Source organism: Capricornis sumatraensis, chromosome 21 (assembly GCF_032405125.1).
Source record: "Capricornis sumatraensis isolate serow.1 chromosome 21, serow.2, whole genome shotgun sequence".
Classification (NCBI taxonomy): domain Eukaryota; kingdom Metazoa; phylum Chordata; class Mammalia; order Artiodactyla; family Bovidae; genus Capricornis; species Capricornis sumatraensis.
Window position 1 is genome coordinate 38,731,114 of NC_091089.1, and position 19,078 is coordinate 38,750,191.

A 19,078-nucleotide genomic window follows, 5' to 3' on the forward strand; every position below is an offset into this window, starting at 1 on the left:
TGTCAGTTGTTTCATTTGCTATTATCTTCTCCTATTCTGAAGGTTGTCTTTTCACCTTGCTTTTAGTTTCCTTTGCTGTGCAAAAGCTTTTAAGTTTAATCTGTTTACTTTTGTTTTTATTTCTATTACTCTAGGAGGTGGGTCATAGAGGATCTTGCTTTGATTTATGTCATCAAGTGTTCTGCCTTTGTTTTCCTCAAAGAGTTTTCTAGTTTCTGGTCTTACATTTAGGTCTTTAATCCATTTTGCATTTATCTTTCTATATGGTGTTAGGAAGTGTTCTAGTTTCATTCTCTTACATGTAGCTGTCCAGTTTCCCCAGCATCATCTATTGAAGAGGCTGTTTAAAAATATGGAATACTTCAGGAATTTGCATGTCATCCTTGCACAGGGGCCATGCTAATCTTCTCTGTATCATTCCAATTTTACTATATGTGCTGTTAAAGCAAGCACTGGTTGTAGTTTTGATGTGTTCATGAGCAGATGGGAGCCTAGCATCATTTTGATCCCATCTCCCACTTGTAAACTGTTTCTGATGGCAGTTTCTGTGGACTCATAGAGCATGCTGTCATCACTCTTTTGTTGTTGCTCAGTTTCTTAGTCGTTTCTCCAATTCTTTGCGACCCCATGGACTGCAGACCACCAGCTTCCCAGTCCTTCATACGTCCCGGAGTTTGCTCAAACTCATGTCCATTGCATTGGTAATGCCATCCAACCATCTCATCCTCTGCTGTCTCCTTCTGCTCCTGCCTTCAATCTTTCCCAGCATCAGGGTCTTTTCCAATGAATAGGCTCTTTGCATCAGTTGGCCAAAGTATTGGGGCTTCAGGGTTAATTTCCTTTAAGGATTGACTGGTTTGATTTCCTGGCTATCCAAGGGACTCTCAAGAATCTTCTCCAGTACCACAGTTTGAAAGCACCAGTTCTTCAGTGCTCAGTTTAGTCATCAGTCTATTTACTTGCATTAAAAAAAATGACCAATTAACTTCTATTGAGTTATTGAAAAGAATGGATGGGAACTCACATCATTTCCCTGGAGGTACCCCTCACTTCCATTCCTGTGTTCAGAATGTATATTGGGGTCCTATTGGGTTTTCTCTTTTTTGTACTGGTTTTCAAAAACTTTCTGCTCGAACCCCTCAAGCTGGCAAATTTCTATGATAGATTTCTTTCTATGATCACATTATATTTGCTTTACATGGAAATCTGCACCTGGGGTTGGAGTGAAACACTTAGGAACTCTGTTGCAAGGAAAGACTTGAAGTCAGTGGTAGCATATGAGAGGGAGTGCGTTATGAGGACCAGGTGAATCCAAATTTGCTACACAGCTGCTGATTTCAGAAAATGATTTCCAAGTTGCAGAGATCTATTTACAAATGATCCCTAGCAGCTACCAAGATTAATTCTCAATCCCTTGCACTTCAAAGCTTTTTCTTAGTCACTGAACCTCAATCCTATTCCTTTGTACAAAGTTTCGTGCAAAGAGCATATTATCATAGAATGGTAGATTGGCTCATGTGGGTGGGCACTGTGCTCCACCTCTGGGGTTTGGTATGCAGAATCCAGCTGCACGAGGTGAGGACAGGACCCGTGCTCTTTGAAAAGATGGGAGGACAGCAACACCTGTTTATTACCTCTAGAGCCTCTGGGACTTTGACGAGCTAGGGTAGTAAACAGCAATACAGTTAAAAAAAAGTTATCATTTAGCTCTCAGCTAGTGAATTTTCCCCTGTTTGAATTTTATTTGGTAAAGAAATTCACTTCAAAGACCACTGCTTTGTAAAATCTCCTGGGTTCTTGATTTTCTGTCTCTAATTCAGGGAAGGAAGATGCAGGCTTATACTTCATTTTCTTTTAAATCTTGACTCAAACAATGAAGTACATTGTCTCTCACAGTCTAATGTAGATGCAGTTTTTTTTTTTTAACTTTTGATTTTTTGTTTATTTTACTTTATAATACTGTATTGGTTTTGCCATACATTGACATGAATCCACCACGGGTGTACATGCGTTCCCAAACATGAACCCCGCTCCCACCTCCCTCCACACAACATCCCTCTGGGTCATCCCCGTGCACCAGCCCCAAGCATGGAAACTTGGGATGCAGTTGTAGTAGGACACAGGAAAAGCAGCTTCTAGATCTGTGTTGGGGTTTATTTGCTGTTGTTCAGTTCCTAAGTTGTGTCCAACTCTTTGCAACTCCATAGACTACAGCACACCAGACTTCCCTGTCCTTCACTATCTCACAGAGTTTGCTCTGATTCATGTCCATCGAGTTGGTGATGCCATCCAACCATCTCATCCACTGTCATCCCCTTCTCCTCCTGCCTTCAGTCTTTCCCAGCCCCAGGGTCTTCTCCAATGAATCTGCTCTTCGTATCAGGAGACCAAATTATCAGAACTTCAGCTGCAGCACCAGTCCTTCCCATGAGTATTCAGGGTTGATTTCCTTTAGGATTGACTGGTTTGATATCTTTGTTTTCCATGGGACTCCCAAAAGTCTTCTCCAGCACCATAGTTGGGGTTTATAGAGAAGGTAATATTTCAAAAGATGCTTTAAGGAAGAGTAGAAATTTGTAAGCAAAGGGAGAGAATGTAGAAGGACATCCAGGCAGAGAGATGACATTTTAGGCAGGTAAAAATCCAGGTGAAAGGAGCAGTGTGTGTTTTAGTGATGTGAGAGGACACATTGGATACATGGCTGGGGAGACACCAAGTCACAGTGGGAATCTTATGTCATTCAGAGATGCACTTATTTTCTCCAGTGGGCCATGGAATCTGACTGAAGGGTTTTGAGGAAAAGTTTGGGTATTATCAGATTCATATTCAATAAAGAGCTCTGTAACAGTTGTGTAAAGTTTGTTTTAGAAAGAAAAGTTAGACCAGAGGTAGGGAAGTTGTAATATTTTTGATGAAATATATAACAAGGCAAGGTAGTGGTCATGGAAATGAAGAGAGGAAAAAAAAATCAGCAAATTCAATGACAGAATCTATATATTTTGATACTGAATGTATGTGGTGGTGGATGTGTAAGCAACCATATTCAGCTCCTGTAGTGGGGCCATGAAGAGGGTTAGTGTCAAAGTTAGTGGAGGATTATTGGCCCCTCATTGCTTCTGCTTCTGTATTTTTGGCCTGGGCTTGCTATTAGTCTGCATGGCTGGTAGTCAGGAAAAGCTACACTTGAACTGGAAAAGCAAGACAGACTGGAACTCACTGATACTCCTGTGTCCATCCTTTGCTGCTTCTAACTATACTCGGGGAATATTGTTCTTATGAGCTTTTGTAGAAGAGATTATGAGTGGATGAACTTTAGTTTTCTAAGTGATGAGAAAATTTTGGTAGAAGGGCTAACAGTGAGAATTGGGTTTATTGAAATATAACTTAAGGCAAAAAAGAAACACACTAAAAAAGGTACCAATACTACTAATGGACACAGTTTCTAGTAAATAGGTAATAGTTAACAAACTGTTGTTGTTGTAGTTTAGTCACTAAGTTGTGTCCAACTCTTTTGTGACCCCATGGACTGTAGCCCACCAGGTGCCTCTGTCCGTGGAGTTCTCCAGGCAAGAATGCTGGGGTGGGTTGCCATTTCCTCACGCTGGGGATCTTCCCAACCCAGGGATTAAACTTGCATCTCTTGCATTGGCAGGTGGATTCTTTACCATTGAGTGATGTGGGAAGCCAGTTATGAATAATAGACACTAAATAATATAGACAACATTCATAAAGGAAATGTTAGGGAAATAATAAGGAGAAATAGAAACACGATAGTCATAAAAGATTTTAACTCACCTTTTTTCAGTTCATAACAAAGTCAAGGGGACAACAAATAAAGTAGGCAAAAATAACCAAGGATATGAAAAATATAAGGACAAGATATGCTTGTTAGATTTATTTGATATATATTAAAATTTGTACCTTAAAAAAGACAATATGTCTTCTTTTTAACTACCAACGGGATAGTCACAAGAAATGACCATATCATACACCACACAGGAAGCTTCAATAATTATAGTAAAATAAAATTGCATAGACAAAATTGTGTGATATAGATCCTATAACATAAAACAGTAAAATTAGATAGTTGAAGTCCCAGTATATAGAAATTTACATATTTTCTCTTAAATAATTAATAAATATGAATTAGCAAAGTATATTGCTAATGAAAACACTCCATAATAGCACAGAGGGTTATGCTTTCACATAAGTGAAAGCAAGGTCAGAGGATAAATCATTATGTACTTATAGTAATGCATAGGAAAGCACAATAATAAATGAATTGAACAGGTAACTAAAGGAGTTAGAAAAAGACAGAAAAGAAAATAGAAATACAAAATTAATAAGGTAAAGTAGAAACCAATAAACAATTAAAAAGTGGCAAAGCTGTATATATATTGAGAAGCTGGGTTTTGAACAAGAAATGATATGAAATAAATGTCAGTTAACTAGGCAAGAAAAAAGGAAGAAAGGACAAATATACTAAATAAGAAATGAGAGAGAAAATACTCTCAGAGGCAGATGAAATGAATCATAGAAGGCTAATTTTCTAAACCCCATGGAAATATATTTGAAAAATCTTGAAATGGATAGTTTTCTAGGAGGATTAAATTTACCAAAAAAGATTCCCGAAAAGGGAGAAAATTCAAAAGGATGATTAACATAGGAGGAATAATTTGTCAAAGAGTTGATGCTCTAAAAAGGACTCTGTCTAGACAATTACACAGGGGAAAAAATCTAATGCTATTTAAATTGCTCCAAAGCCAAATGACAAAGAAATGCTTCTAAATCCTCCTATGAAATACTAGGCATAATATCATTACAAAAGTCCAACAAGACTAGCACAAAAGACAATATACAACTCAATATTGGCATAAAAGTTCTAAACATATTACTAACAAAGAGAAACCAGTAGTCAATACAAAGAGGTCATTCCTAGAATGGGAGGATGGTTCTAATGGAAAAAACTATATCAATATACTTCATCATAGTAAGAGACCTAAGATGAATCATATAATCAGTCTCCAAGTGTTTTGAAAAAGCAATAGAAAAATTAAAACTAAGTCATTTACGAAAGACCATGTATTGCATGATTCTGTTTATAAGAAATATCCAGAACAGGCAAATAAATGAAAGTAGATTATAGTGATTGCCTAGGATGGGGGAATAGCCTGGGATAGAGAGTGATACCAAATGTGTCTCGAGGTTCTTTTTGGGGGTGATGAATGTTAGTTTCTAAAATGAGATTGTAGTAATGGTGTACAGTTCTGTGAATGTACTAAAAGCTGTTGAATATTCAGGTATATGAATTGTATCTTAATAAAACTGTTAAGGAAGTCAATGTACATGCTTAAAAGTCTAAATAAAATATTCTAAACTTAATAAAAATGTCTTTGGCTCACCCCCAAAGTTAACATGAATCTTGTTGGAGAAGTGAGAATTGTTTTTCCCATAGACTCTTGAAACAAGCAAAAATTTCCCTAACTAGCACTGCCTAGTCTCTTCAGAGACACCAGCCAGTGCAATTAAAAAAAAAAAAAAAGACAGAAATTGGAGTCATAACATTTGAAAACATTATCACTATTTACAGCTGCTATTATAGTACACATTGTAAATATGAAACAAACCAAGAGAAAATGTAAACACAACAATAAAATTCAGGACAATGGCTTTCCTACTTGCAAATTGGAACCACTTAGAGTATTTAGTTGAGCAGTCACCAGTTCTGGGACTTAAGACTGTGCACTTCATTTTGCTCTCAAATGCAAAAGAAATGATGTTTAGTTCAAAAGAGTTTTTCTACTTTCTAAATGTCATAACCACTCAATCAGCACTGGTGCTGGGCCCTGCCCTTCCTCTAAGAATAGGATGTATTGCAGTGTCTCTCTGAATTGATTCACATGTGGTGGCAGAGGGAGTACAAACCAATAAACCGAATTACCTGGGGATTTCTTCTCCATTTCTTCTCTAGAGTCAGTGATGACCACGTACCATCTCCTGCAATAGGAAATGAGCTTGGTTTTAGTGCCAGCTTCAAGCTGGTAATGGTGCAAGTTGAGGTGGTTGAGAATAATTGTGAAGTTATCTGTGGACTAGGTAGGAAAAAAATCTATGATCAGTTGTGAATGAATTTTGAAAATTTCTGGTAATCAACAAGTAAAGAAAAACAGACAAAATTACTTTTAATATATCCCTTAATCAACATATTGGAAATAATATAACTTCAACATAGAATTAATAAAAAAATTACTCAGGTAAAAAGATTAGGTGTAAAAGCACATGTTTCAGAGGCAAAATTCAGGATAGTACTTGTTATACTGAAGATTAACTCTTGGTTCTCTTTCTTTCTCTTTTTCTCCACCTTCCCCCTATCATCTTTATAATTGTGCAGTCACTCAGTTGTGTCCAGCTTTTTCGGACCCTAAGCACTGCAGCTTGCCAGGATTCCCTGTCCTTCACTAACTCCTGGACCTTGCTCAAACTCATGTCCATCACGTCAGTGATGCTATCCAACCAGCTCATCCTCTGTCATCCCCTTCTCCTCCTGCTTTCAATCTTTCCCAGCATCAGGGTCTTTTCCAATGAGTCAGTTCTTCGAATCAGGTGGCCAAAGTATTGGAGTTTCAGCTTCAGCATCAGTCCTTCCAATGAATATTCGGGACTGATTTCCTTTACGATTGACTGGTTTAATCTCCAAGCAGTCCAAGAGACTCTCAAGAGTCTTCTCCAACACCACAGTTCAAAAGTATCAATTCCTTGGTGCTTTCTTTATGGTCCAGCTCTCACATCCATACATGACTACTGGAAAAACCATAGCTTTGACTAGACAGACCTTTAGTAATGTCTCTGTTTTTTAATATGCTGTCTAGGTTGGCTGTAGCTTTTCTTCCAAGGAGCAAGCGTCTTTTTTTTTTTTTTCTAATTTTAAAATCTTTAATTCTTACATGAGTTCCCAAACATGAACCCCCCTCCCACCTCCCTCCCCATAACATCCCTGCGGGTCATCCCCAGCAAGTGTCTTTTAATTTCATGGCTGCAGTCACCATCTGCAGTGATTTTGGAGCCCAAGAAAATAAAATCTGTCATTGTTTCCATTGTTTCCCCATCTATTTGTCATGAAGTGATGGGACCAGATTCCATGATCTTAGTTTTTGAATGTTGAGTTTTAAACCAGCTTTTTCACTCTCCTCTTTCACTTTCATCAAGAGGCTTTTTAGTTCCTCTTGACTTTCTGCCATAAAGGTAGTGTCATCTGCATATCTGGAGTTATTGATATTTCTCTCTTCAATCTTAATTCCAGCTTGTGCTTCATCCATCTGGCATTTCGAATGATGTACTCTGCATATGAGTTAAATAAGCAGGGACAATATACAGCCTTGACATACTCCTTTCCCAATTGGAACCAGTCTGTTATTCCATGTCTCATTCTAACCGTTGCTTCTTGACCTGCATACAAATTTCTCAGGAGGCAGGTCAGGTGGTCTGGTATTCCCATCTCTTGAAGAATTTCCCACAGTTTGTTGTGATTCACACAGTCAAAGGCTTTAGCATAGTCAATGAAGCAGAAGTAGATGTTCTTCTGGAATTCTCTTGCTTATTCTATGATCCAACGGATATCGGCAATTTTATCTCTGGTTCCTCTGTCTTTTCTAAACCCAGCTTGAACATCTGGAAGTTCTCGGTTCACGTACTGTTGAAGCCTAGCTTGGAGAATTTGGGCATTACTTTGCTAGCATGTGAGATGAGTGCAATTGTGCGGTAGTTTGAGCATTCTTTGGCATTGCCTTTCTTTGGGATTGGAATGAAAACTGACCTTTTCCAGTCCTGTGGCCACTGCTGAGTTTTTCAAATGTGCTGCGATATTAAGTGCAGCACTTTCATAGCATCATCTCTTAGCATTTGAAACAGCTCAACTGGAATTCCATCACCTCCACTAGCTTTGTTTGTAGTGATGCTTCCTAAGGCCCACTTGACTTCACACTCCAGGATGTCTGGCTCTACACCATGGTTATCTGGGTCATTAAGATCTTTTTCGTATGGTTCTGTGTATTCTTGCCACCTTTTCTTAGTATCTTCTGCTTCTGTTATGTCCATACCATTTCTGTTCTTTATTGTGCCCATCTTTTCATGAAATGTTCCCTCATCAGATTTTGGAGATAGTCTTTTTTAAATGAATTTAACTTTCTACCAAAGTCATGAAATCACTAAAAAGTATTAGTATTTGGCACAGTCTAAACATATTTTCTAAATGTTTGCTTCTAACATGCTTGCTATGCTTCTAACATTGATGCAGAAAACATACTTTAAAAAAGCAAGATATACCAGAACTTTTACCTCTAAATAAATATCTTCCTTTAAATCAGTCATCTTAGAATGCTAAGTTATTTCATTAATACTGTTATTGTTTGAGTTATTTTCTGAGCTCTTGTGCTTACCAGGCCTGCACCTTTTTCTTTTGAGTATACTGAATATTGATGATTTTTTGTCCCCTCATTGTGGATTATGTATGTGGAAATAGCTATAAGTAATTTAGAGAGAAGTATCAGGGAAAAATTGTATGTTCAGTTTGAATTATATTACTTTAAATTTATTTATATTGCATTTAAACAGGGGAAAATTAAGCTTGTGAAAGAGTAAAACTGGCTTTTCAGTATGTGTCTTACTTACCATTTTGTTTGTATACAAAAGAAAAAAAATCCAAAATGCTTTGAATGATTATACTCTTATCAGAATAGGGTTCCCTAGACCGAGTAGATTTATGATGAGTCATTTTGGTCTCTTAGTTTTCTTTCAAAACCTGAGTCAGCTTCATTTCAGCAGAAATAAATTCATCCAAGTTTCTCATGAAGAGTTTCTTCATATTCTGAGCACATTGGGGTGTAATGGACTGAAGTCTAACAAACGTGAATTTCAATCCTGATACCGCTTCTGTGTAATATTTAATGTAATCTCAGTCAGCTTTGATGTTAGCATCTGTGTAATGGGAATTATAAAATATAGCAAGTTGTTAGGATATGACATACAATTGCTTACCCAGTGTTGATTCCTGGCTGCTTTTAAATCAGGTTTGGAGTGTAATGGGATATGATAACATAACAATGATGAATTTTCTAGTGCTTTTTGTATTCTACCATAGAATCTAGTAGAATACCCCCCAATATGTAGCATATATGGAAATATACTACCATTAAGTTGCCGGTAATAACATATTTAGGAAAAATGTATTTTACTGGTGATTATTTTGTGTGCTATAAGTTCATTAAATTCTTCATCTAGACTTCAGGAGGATATATGTGCTGCATTAATGGCCGATTGCCTAGTATCAAGAGTTATTTTGAAGTGAAGGATGAAATGACCCAGAAGCAATCTGTATGAATGATGGGCAAAGTGAGATAATGAAAGCACAGTGTAGGGGGCCTTCTTGATACCATTTATCAGTTGAGGATGTGCAAATTAATTTAACTATTAAATATTTGGAACCCAAATCCTTCATAAAGTATTTCTTTTCCAGTTAACACTGGACAATAAAAGTATCCTAGTATTTTTAAAGAGACATTATGTTAGAATGATCATATTTTTGAGTAGATGTGTGCTGCACAGATGGGAAATTCTTTAGAGACTCTAGAGGTGGCCTCCAGGCCAAATCTGGCCCACTACCTGTTTTTGTAACTATAATTTATTGGAGCACAGTCACTTTCATTCATTTATGTATCATCTTTGGCTAACTTTATTCTTTAAAAGCATTGTTAGATAGTTGCAACAGAGACTTTATTGTCCACAAAGCCGAAAATATTTACCATTTACCATGTGGCCTTTGGCCCTTGCTTAAGAAGAAAAAGTTTGCTGTGAAAAGAAAAAAATTGCAATATTAGGGGAGCACAGAGGAAGTCATTCTGTTCTTCCACTGCCCTTTAAGTTCTGGTTTTGGTTCTCTGTGTTCCTAGATAGGAAATTATACATATTCTTCTTTCAACCCGTAGGCATTAGGAGTGGGCCAGTTGTTGGCAGATTAACTCCCTGACATAGCTCCTTTCCTACCACTTTTGCTTTGTACTCTGAGCCACATGGGCCTCCTCAGTGTTCCCCAAGAACACCATGTATGTCTGAGAAAACCACAATTCAAAAAGTCACATGTACCCCAGGGTTCACAGCAGCACTGTTTACAATAGCTAGGACAAGGAAGCAACGTAGATGTCCATCGACAGATGAATGGATAAAGAAGTTGTGGTACATATACATACAATGGAAAATGACTCAGCCACAAAAAGGAATGAATCTGAATCGTTGTAGGGAGGTGGATGAACCTAGATCCTGTCATACAGAGTGAAATAAGTCAGACAGAGAAAAACAAATATTGCATATTAATACATCTATAAGGAAACTAGAAAAATAGCACTGATAAACCTATTTTCAGGGAAGTAATGGAGATGCGGATGTAGAGAAAATTTGTGGACACAGTGATGGAAGGAGAGAGTGGGACGAATTGAGAGAGTAGCATTGACATACATATACTACCATGTGTGAAATAGATGGCTAGTGGGAAGTTGTTATACAACAGCTGGTACTCTGCGATGACATAGAGGGGTGGGTTGGTGGGGGGTGGAAGGGAGGCTCACTGGGGAGGGGAAATATATATATAGTTATAACTGATTCGTGTTGTTGTACAGCAGAAACCAACACAACATTGTAAAGCAATTATCCTCCAATAACACATGTAAGAATTAAAGATTTTAAATTAAAAAAAAAAAAAGGGAACACCGTATTTGTATTCACTTCAGAACTTTTCAACAGCTTAGAAATACCCTTCCATTATTTCTTCACCTGAATGATTCCTTCCCCTTCAGTTTATCCCTTAAGTGTCCTGTTCAGAGAGGGCATTCCTGACCACCCTATTTATAGTATGGTCCTTATTCCCCATCACTCTTGAACTCATTATTCTCCTTGATTCTTTCATTGAATAAAATCACCATCTGGAATTTAGTCTTCCTTTTCACTTATTTATCATCTGTTCCTCCAGGCTGTCAGCTGCAACAGCCAGAGCAGTGTTTGGCACATAAAAGGCCACAGTATTTGTTGACAGTGGCTGGTGAAATGATCTGCTAACAAGTAAAGCTGGCACTGCATTCCAGAGACAGCAAAAGAACCTAGATTTAGATTCAGGAATTTATTTATCCTCCTGCAAATTAATGTGTGAAAAGGTTCATGATTTCATAGACACTTGAAGCCTTATTTTACTTATAGAATACTCCAGGGAAGCTCAATAAGCCTCCAGCTGAAAAAATGACTTGGCTTAGTATAGCTTTGTGAAAGTCTTTAATATTCTATCTTAATAAGCAAATACTCTATTCCTTCCTTAGCTCCAAGTTCTTATCTGAAGCCTGGGTTATTTTAGTCGCCATCTTTAGATATGCCAGTTTTCAGCTATAACATTAACTTGGATGTAAGAGTGGAATTAAACAACAAGTGAACAGTCTCGATTATGACTAACTCTATATATTGGTCTCATTGTTTATGCATGTAAGAACACACATGCCGGAAGTGTTAGTGAAAACTAAACTATCTCCTTTTCAATCAGTGGTGTCCGAAGTGTGTTTCAGAGAAATCCTCCCAGAAAAGAGAGCTCAGTTATATTTGCTGCTTTCATTTTCAGATAAATTCCATCTACTGTGAAATACTGTTCTCATTAACTAAGCAAATTAGGTCACAGACTTTAGGTGGGCAACTCTTAGTGTTGAAGAAACAGCTATTTCACTTCAATTAAAAGACATAAGGCTTGCAAAGGTCTAGTGATCTCATAAATTTGATGAGATAGTTTTGGATATTGTTAGAGTTACTAGTATGGTTGAACAGTTAGGTTATACCACAGAATCAACAAAGGAAAAAGAGTTGCCAGCTAGCATCCCTTGCTCAAGATACTCAGAGTGAAGCGCAGGTTATAAAGCATGTATTCTAGCAATTTGAACTTTGTCAATGTTCCACCTACCTAATTCAGGACAAAAACAGTGTTGTTTATATGATATGTTGACTTATGAGACATCTAGAAGTTCTGTGAATGTAAATGCATGGCCTGAGTCACTCTTTAATTAGTAAGATACTGGAGTGCTATTTAGTAAATTATTCTTACAGACCCTCTTATCTCTGAAGAAAAGGAAAAAGTAAAAATCTACATCCTCATGTACTTAATTTTGGACCGACTTTATGATCAGACTTCATTTTAGCAGTAAAAATAGAACATATTCTTTTGTTTAAAGCTGAAATTTTGATGTGTTTTGTTTCGACTGGCATCAACTAGATTTACAATTCTGTCCATATAGTCCAGTCCTGAATATTCATTGGAAGGACAGATGCTGAAGGTGAAACTCCAATACTTTGGCCAACTGATATGAAGAACTGACTCATTGGAAAGACCCTGATGCTGGGAAAGATTGAAGGCAGGAAGAGAAGGGGACGACAGGATGAGCTGGTTGGATGGCATCACCGACTTGATGGACATGAGTTTGAGCAAGTTTCGGGAGTTGGTGATGGACAGGGAAGCCTGGTGTGCTGCAGTCCATGGGGTTGCAAAGAGTCGGACATGACTGAGTGACTGAACTGAACTGAGTTCAGCTCAGTTTCCATGACCCCCACATTTGTGACACCATTTTTAGTTTATAGTTCAGCTGTGTTGGATTATTTGGGATTAACTAGACATTTCTGTTAAGACACCTCTCTTAATACTGCTAATATCTTTTTTTAAGGACTAAATTGTGCCCCTCCCCCCTCTAATTCATGTGTCAACATATGTGTACCCAGTGTAAGTAATTAAGTTTAAATGAGATAATATGAGTGGGGCCCCTAACTCACTAGGACTAGGGTTCTTATAAGAAGACAATCAGAGATTAGATCTATCTGGAGGTGCACAGAGGATGGGCCATTGAGGATACAGAGAGAAGATACTGTTTGCAAAGCAGAAAGAGACAGTTATTGTTCAGTTGCTAAGTTGTGTCCACTCTTTGTGACCCCATGAACTGCAGCATGCCAGACATCCCTGTCCTTCACTATCACCTGGAGTCTGCTCAAATTCATGTCCATTGAGTTGGTGCTACAAGCTAACCATCTTATCCTCTGCTGCCCCCTTCTCCTTTTGCCTTCAACCTTTCCCAGCATCAGGGTCTTTTCCAGTGAGTCAGATTTCTGCATCAGGTGGCCAAAGTATTGGAGCTTTCAGTTCAGTTCAGTCATTCAGTCATGTCCGATTCTTTGCGACCCCATGAATTGCAGCACGCCAGGCCTCCTTGTCTATCACCAATTCCCGGAGTTCACACAAACTCATGTCCATAGAGTCAGTGATGCCATCCAGCCATCTCATCCTCTGTTGTCCCCTTTTCCTCCTGCCCCCAGTCCCTCCCAGCATCAGAGTCTTTTCCAATGAGTCAACTTTTCACATGAGGTGGCCAAAGTACTGGAGTTTCAGCTTTAGCATCATTCCTTCCAAAGAAATCCCAGGGCTGATCTCCTTCAGAATGGACTGGTTGGATCTCCTTGCAGTCCAAGGGACTCTCAAGAGTCTTCTCCAACACCACAGTTCAAAAGCATCAATTCTTCAGCACTCAGCTTTCTTTATAGTCCAACTCTCACATCCATACATGACCACTGGAAAAACCATAGCCTTGACTAGACTGACCTTAGTCGGCAAAGTAATGTCTCTGCTTTTGAATACACTATCTAGGTTGGTCATAACTTTTCTTCTAAGGAGTAAGCATCTTTTAATTTCATGGCTGCAGTCAACATCTGAAGTGATTTTGGAGCCCCCCAAAATAAAGTCTGACACTGTTTCCACTGTTTCCCCATCTATTTCCCATAAAGTGATGGCACCAGGTGCCATGATCTTCGTTTTCTGAATGTTGAGCTTTAAGCCAACTTTTTCACTCTCCTCTTTTACTTTCATCAAGAGGCTCTTTAGTTCCTCTTCACTTTCTGCCATAAGGGTGGTGGCATCTGCATATCTGAGCTTATTGATATTTCTCCCGGCAATCTTGATTCCAGCTTGTGCTTCCTCCAGGCCAGAGTTTCTCATGATGTACTCTGCATAGATGTTAAATAAGCAGGGTGACAATATACAGCCTTGACATACTCCTTTTCCTATTTGGAACCAATCTGTTGTTCCATGTCCAGTTCTAACTATTGCTTCCTGACCTGCATATAGGTTTCTCAAGAGGCAGGTCAGGTGGTCTGGTATTCCAACTCTTCAGAATTCTTCCAACTCTCTTTCAGAATTTTCCACAGTTTATTGTGATCCACACAGTCAAAGGCTTTGGCATAGTCAATAAAGCAGAAATAGATCTTTTTCTGGAACTCTCTTGCTTTTTCCATGATCCAGCAGATTTTGGCAATTTGATCTCTGATTCCTCTGCCTTTTCTAAAACCAGCTTGATCATCTGGAAGTTCACAGTTCACGTATTGCTGAAGTCTGGCTTGGGGAATTTTGAGCATTACTTTACTAGCATGTGAGATGAGTGCAATTGTGTGGTAGTTTGAGCATTCTTTGGCATTGCCTTTCTTTGGGATTGAAATGAAAACTGATCTTTTCCAGTCCTGTGGCCACTGCTGAGTTTTCTAAATTTGCTGATGTATTGAGTGCAGCACTTTCACAGCATCATCTTCCAAGATTTGAAATAGCTCAACTGGAATTCCATCACCTCCACTAGCTTTGTTTGTAGTGATGCTTTCTAAGGCCCACTTGACTTCCCATTCCAGGATGTCTGGCTCTATGTGAGTGATCACACTATCATGATTATCTGGGTCGTGAAGATCTTTTTTTTTTTTAATTAATTAATTAATTTTTTTTTTTTTAGTTTACAATACTGTATTGGTTTTGCCATACATTGACATGAATCCACCATAGGTGTACATGAGTTCCCAATCCTGAACCCCCTTCTCACCTCCCTCCCCATATCATCTCTCTGGGTCATCCCAGTGCACCAGCCCCAACCATCCTGTATCCTGTATCGAACTTAGACTGGCGATTCATTTTTTCATGCTAGTATACGTTTCAATTCCATTCTCCCAAATCATCCCACCCTCTCCCTCTCCCACAGAGTCCAAATGTCTGTTCTATAGATCTTTGTCTCTTTTGCTGTCTTGCATACAGGGTTATCATTACCATCTTTCTAAATTCCATATATATGTGTCAGTATACTGTATTGGTATTTTTCTTTCTGGCTTACTTCACTCTGTATAATCGGCTCCAGTTTCATCCACCTCATTAGAACTGATTCAAATATATTCTTTTTAATGTCTGCATAATACTTCATTGTGTATATGTACCACAGCTTTCTTATCCATTTGTCTGCTGAAGGACATCTCAGTTGCTTCCATTTCCTGGCTATTATAAACAGTGCTGCGATAAACATTGGGGTACACATGTCTCTTTCACTTCTTGTTTCCTCGGTGTGTATGCCCAGCAGTGGGATTGCTTTGTACAGTTCTTCCGTGTATTCTTGCCACCTCTTCTTAATATCTTCTGCTTCTCTTAGGTCTAGACCATTTCTGTCTTTTATCGACCCCATCTTTACATGAAATGTTCCCTTGGTATCTCTAATTTTCTTGAAGAGATCTCTAGTCTTTCTCATTCTGTTGTTTTCCTCTATTTCTTTGCTTTGATCACTAAGGACGGCATTCTTATCTCTCCTTGCCATTCTTTGGAACTCTGCATTCAGATGCTTATATCTTTCCTTTTTTCCTTTTCTTTTTGCTTCTCTTCTTTTCACAGCTATTTGTAAGGCCTCCCCAGACAGCCATTTTACTTTTTTGCATTTCTTTTCCATGGGGATGGTCTTGATCCCTGACAGCTTCAGCAAAAGTCCTTCCAACAAATACTCATAAAGAGATGCCATTCCAAAAAACAATCTGGCTAACACCTGGCCTCAGACTTCTAGCTTTCAGAACTGTGAGAAAAGAGATTTCTGTTGTTTAAGTCATCCAGTGTGTGGAATTTTGTTATAGAGCCCTGGTGGACTAATATATTCTTTAAGAATGATGGTTGCTGTGACTTATACTCTTGCAAGTTACTCATCAGTGATGTTTCAGATTACTTCAGAGGAGAGAGTATTGCAACCCTTGAGAAACTCACACCACCACTGAAACTTCTCAGAAGCAGCACTGTAACAGCTATGAATGAACGCACATCATAGCCATATTCTAAAATTTTCCGCTATTGGTCTGGGTTTGGTTAAAAACTTGAATGTTTTAGGCTACATTCAGTATATAGTTCAGGCAATAAAGCATCTGAGAATTTGATTAAAAGCAGGAGGATTTGCAGCTAATATTGGTAAGAGCTCCCTGGATGATGCCTTGGCAAACTTTCAGCAAAATACAAGCTGATTTATGGTGGTGATGGGGACACTACAGAGAAATGAAATGTTAAGGCAGATCTTCTCGCAAGTTCTTTGTAGGAAGGCAGTTTTAGGATGAAGTGGTCACAAGTCAGAGGTAACATTCTGAAATGAAGGAAGGTGGGGGTTTATGCTGTTGGGTTGCAGGATAGTTCCAGGTAGATTCCCATCATGACCCTATGCTCAGAGCCAGAGAAGAATTACAATCTAGCTGCTTAGATTTTTTGCATTAAGTTAGAATTAATTTAAGAATTTCTTTCCTCTCAAGTTGATTGTACTATAAATGAAAAATCTCCTATCCTTAGAAAAGTATCTGGGAATGAGCTACACACACCATGTTTCCCTCAGCACATTCCCTCTCACTGAAGGTCTGTAAACAGTTTTAAAAGCTAGGTTGGCTTCCCCACCACAGATCCTGCTGTCAGTCCCACCTGGTGGTCTCACTTCTTGAGAACTGGTCCAGGCTAGATTAGGTAAGGGTTTCTAGATGAGGGTGATGAGTTTTTTTTTTTTTTTTTTCCTGTTTGTAATGACAAAGCAGTGCAGTGATATTATTCAGTTTACTCTTTAAGTCAATGTTTGAAACACTTTTTGGCAGGTCAAAAGTGAAAGTGGGGGACCAGTTATGCTGCTGCAGTGGAAGAGGCAAGTCATGATGGCTGGGTGCAGGTGGTGGTAATGGATGTGGGGAACAGTGGGTGGGCCAGAGTACTATTTGTAGATACAGCCAGTAGAATTTGCTGATGAACTGAATGAGTGGACGATGATACAAGAGAGAAGGCCTAATGAGGCTGACATCTGTATCTGGGGTTTCAGTAAATTGGGTGGTGGTTTATGTACAGGAGGGGAAGGAAATGGCAACCCACTTCAGTATTCTTGTCTGGAGAATCCCATGGATGGAGGAGCCTGGCAGGCTACAGTCCATGGGGTCACAAAGAGCACAACTGAATGACTTTACTTTTCACTTTATGTACAGGAATGGAAATTGCTGTGTGGAGCAGGTTTTCAGGGGGGGAAATCAAGGATTGTGTTTTGAACATGTTAGTTTTGAGAGTCCTAGTAAATATGCTGATCAGCCACTTAGACACACTAGCATGGAGCTCAGCAAAGTGGGTAGCCTACATATGCAAATTTGGAAATAAAGCATTTAAATGTCAATATACAGCCCTTGGGGCTTCCCAGGTGGCTCAGTAGTAAAGAATCAGCCTACTAAGCAGACGATGCAACAGATGCGGGTTCGATCCTTGGGTTGTGAATATCCCCTGGAGAAGAAAATGGCAACCAACTCCAGTATTCCTGCCTGGAAAATCCCATGGACAGAGGCACCTGATGGGGTACAGTCCATGGGGTCACAAAGAGTTGGACATTACTTAGCAACTAAAGCACCGTCACCATACATTCCTTGGCAGAATATACACTGGCATTTAAAGTCATGGGAATGGATAAAATCACCTGGGGGGAGGCATTAAAGCAGGTGCAAAAATGATTTATCTATGATTCTGTTCTCAAAGAATGTAGGTGAGAATTTATATCATCTATAGTTCAGTATTCACGTCCTAATTAGAACTCCAAAATTTTACCTGTCTCATTCACCCTCTGCTACCAGGCTCCATTTTTGGTCTTTCAACAGCAGATAACTCCTCCCCTGATAAAGCAGTTGAATCCATAGCCAAACTTTGGTTTCTTTTCTTGTGTGAATTGTATTAATCTTAAATTAGCAGAAATGGTTATTAAGTGGGAAGAAAGCATTCCCCCATGAAGCTGCTTTCTGCACATCTCTTGAATATGGTGCTCCAGAACCTGCTTGTAGTTAGTCATATTTTGTGATTGCAAAAAACATATTTTGCACTCTAGAGGAAAGAAACCTAGAATCAGCACAATATATAGGTACTTCTTCCCACAAACCCAGTGATGCATACCAGGCCTATGCTTAAATAATGAGCATTCTCATCTTGTCTGATTTCCGTTCAGTTCAGTTTAGTCACTCAGTCGTGTCCGACTCTGTGACCTCATGGCCTGCAGCATGCCAGGCTTCCCTGTCCATCACCAACTCCCAAAGCTTGCTCAAACTCATGTCCATTGAGCTGGTGATGCCATCCAACCATTTTATCCTCTGTCACCCCCTTCTCCTCCTGCCTTCACTCTTTCCCAGTATCAAGCTCTTTTCAAATGAGTCAGTTCTTCGAATTAGGTGGCCGAAGTATTGGAGTTTCAGGTCCAGCATCAGTCCATTGTAAGCAATGAATATTCAGGACTGATTTCCTTTAGGATGGACTGTTTGGATCTCCTTGCTGTCCAAGGGACTCTCAAGAGTCTTCTCCAACACCACAGTTCAAAAGCATCAATTCTTCAGCGCTCAGCTTTCTTTATAGTCCGACTCTCACATCCATACATGACTACTGGAAAAACCATAGCTTTGCCTGATTTAGTTAATGACAAACAAGTTCACCTGACAATAAAAATGTAAGCAATAGAAGGAGAAATGGCATGGTGAATGGCATTCTGTAATTCTCAAGAGGTGAGAAAAAAGCATTCCGTTAAAAAAAAAATAAAATGTGCTGTTTCGAATAAGATTTCCGATTTCACCTTTAAGATTTGATGTCCCCATCTTTCTAAATTCCATATATATGTGTTAGTATACTGTATTGGTCGGTTTCTTTCTAACTTACTTCACTCTGTATAATAGGCTCCAGTTTCATCCACCT

The 19,078-nt window shown here is 38.9% G+C and overlaps 1 non-coding gene across 1 annotated transcript; it reads right to left on the reverse strand.

Moving 5' to 3' along the window:
- Positions 1-346: 346 nt before the first annotated feature.
- LOC138097763 (U6 spliceosomal RNA) lies at positions 347-453 on the reverse strand. The gene has a single exon (XR_011146506.1). It is a non-coding gene; the product is annotated as a U6 spliceosomal RNA (small nuclear RNA).
- Positions 454-19,078: the final 18,625 nt, after the last annotated feature.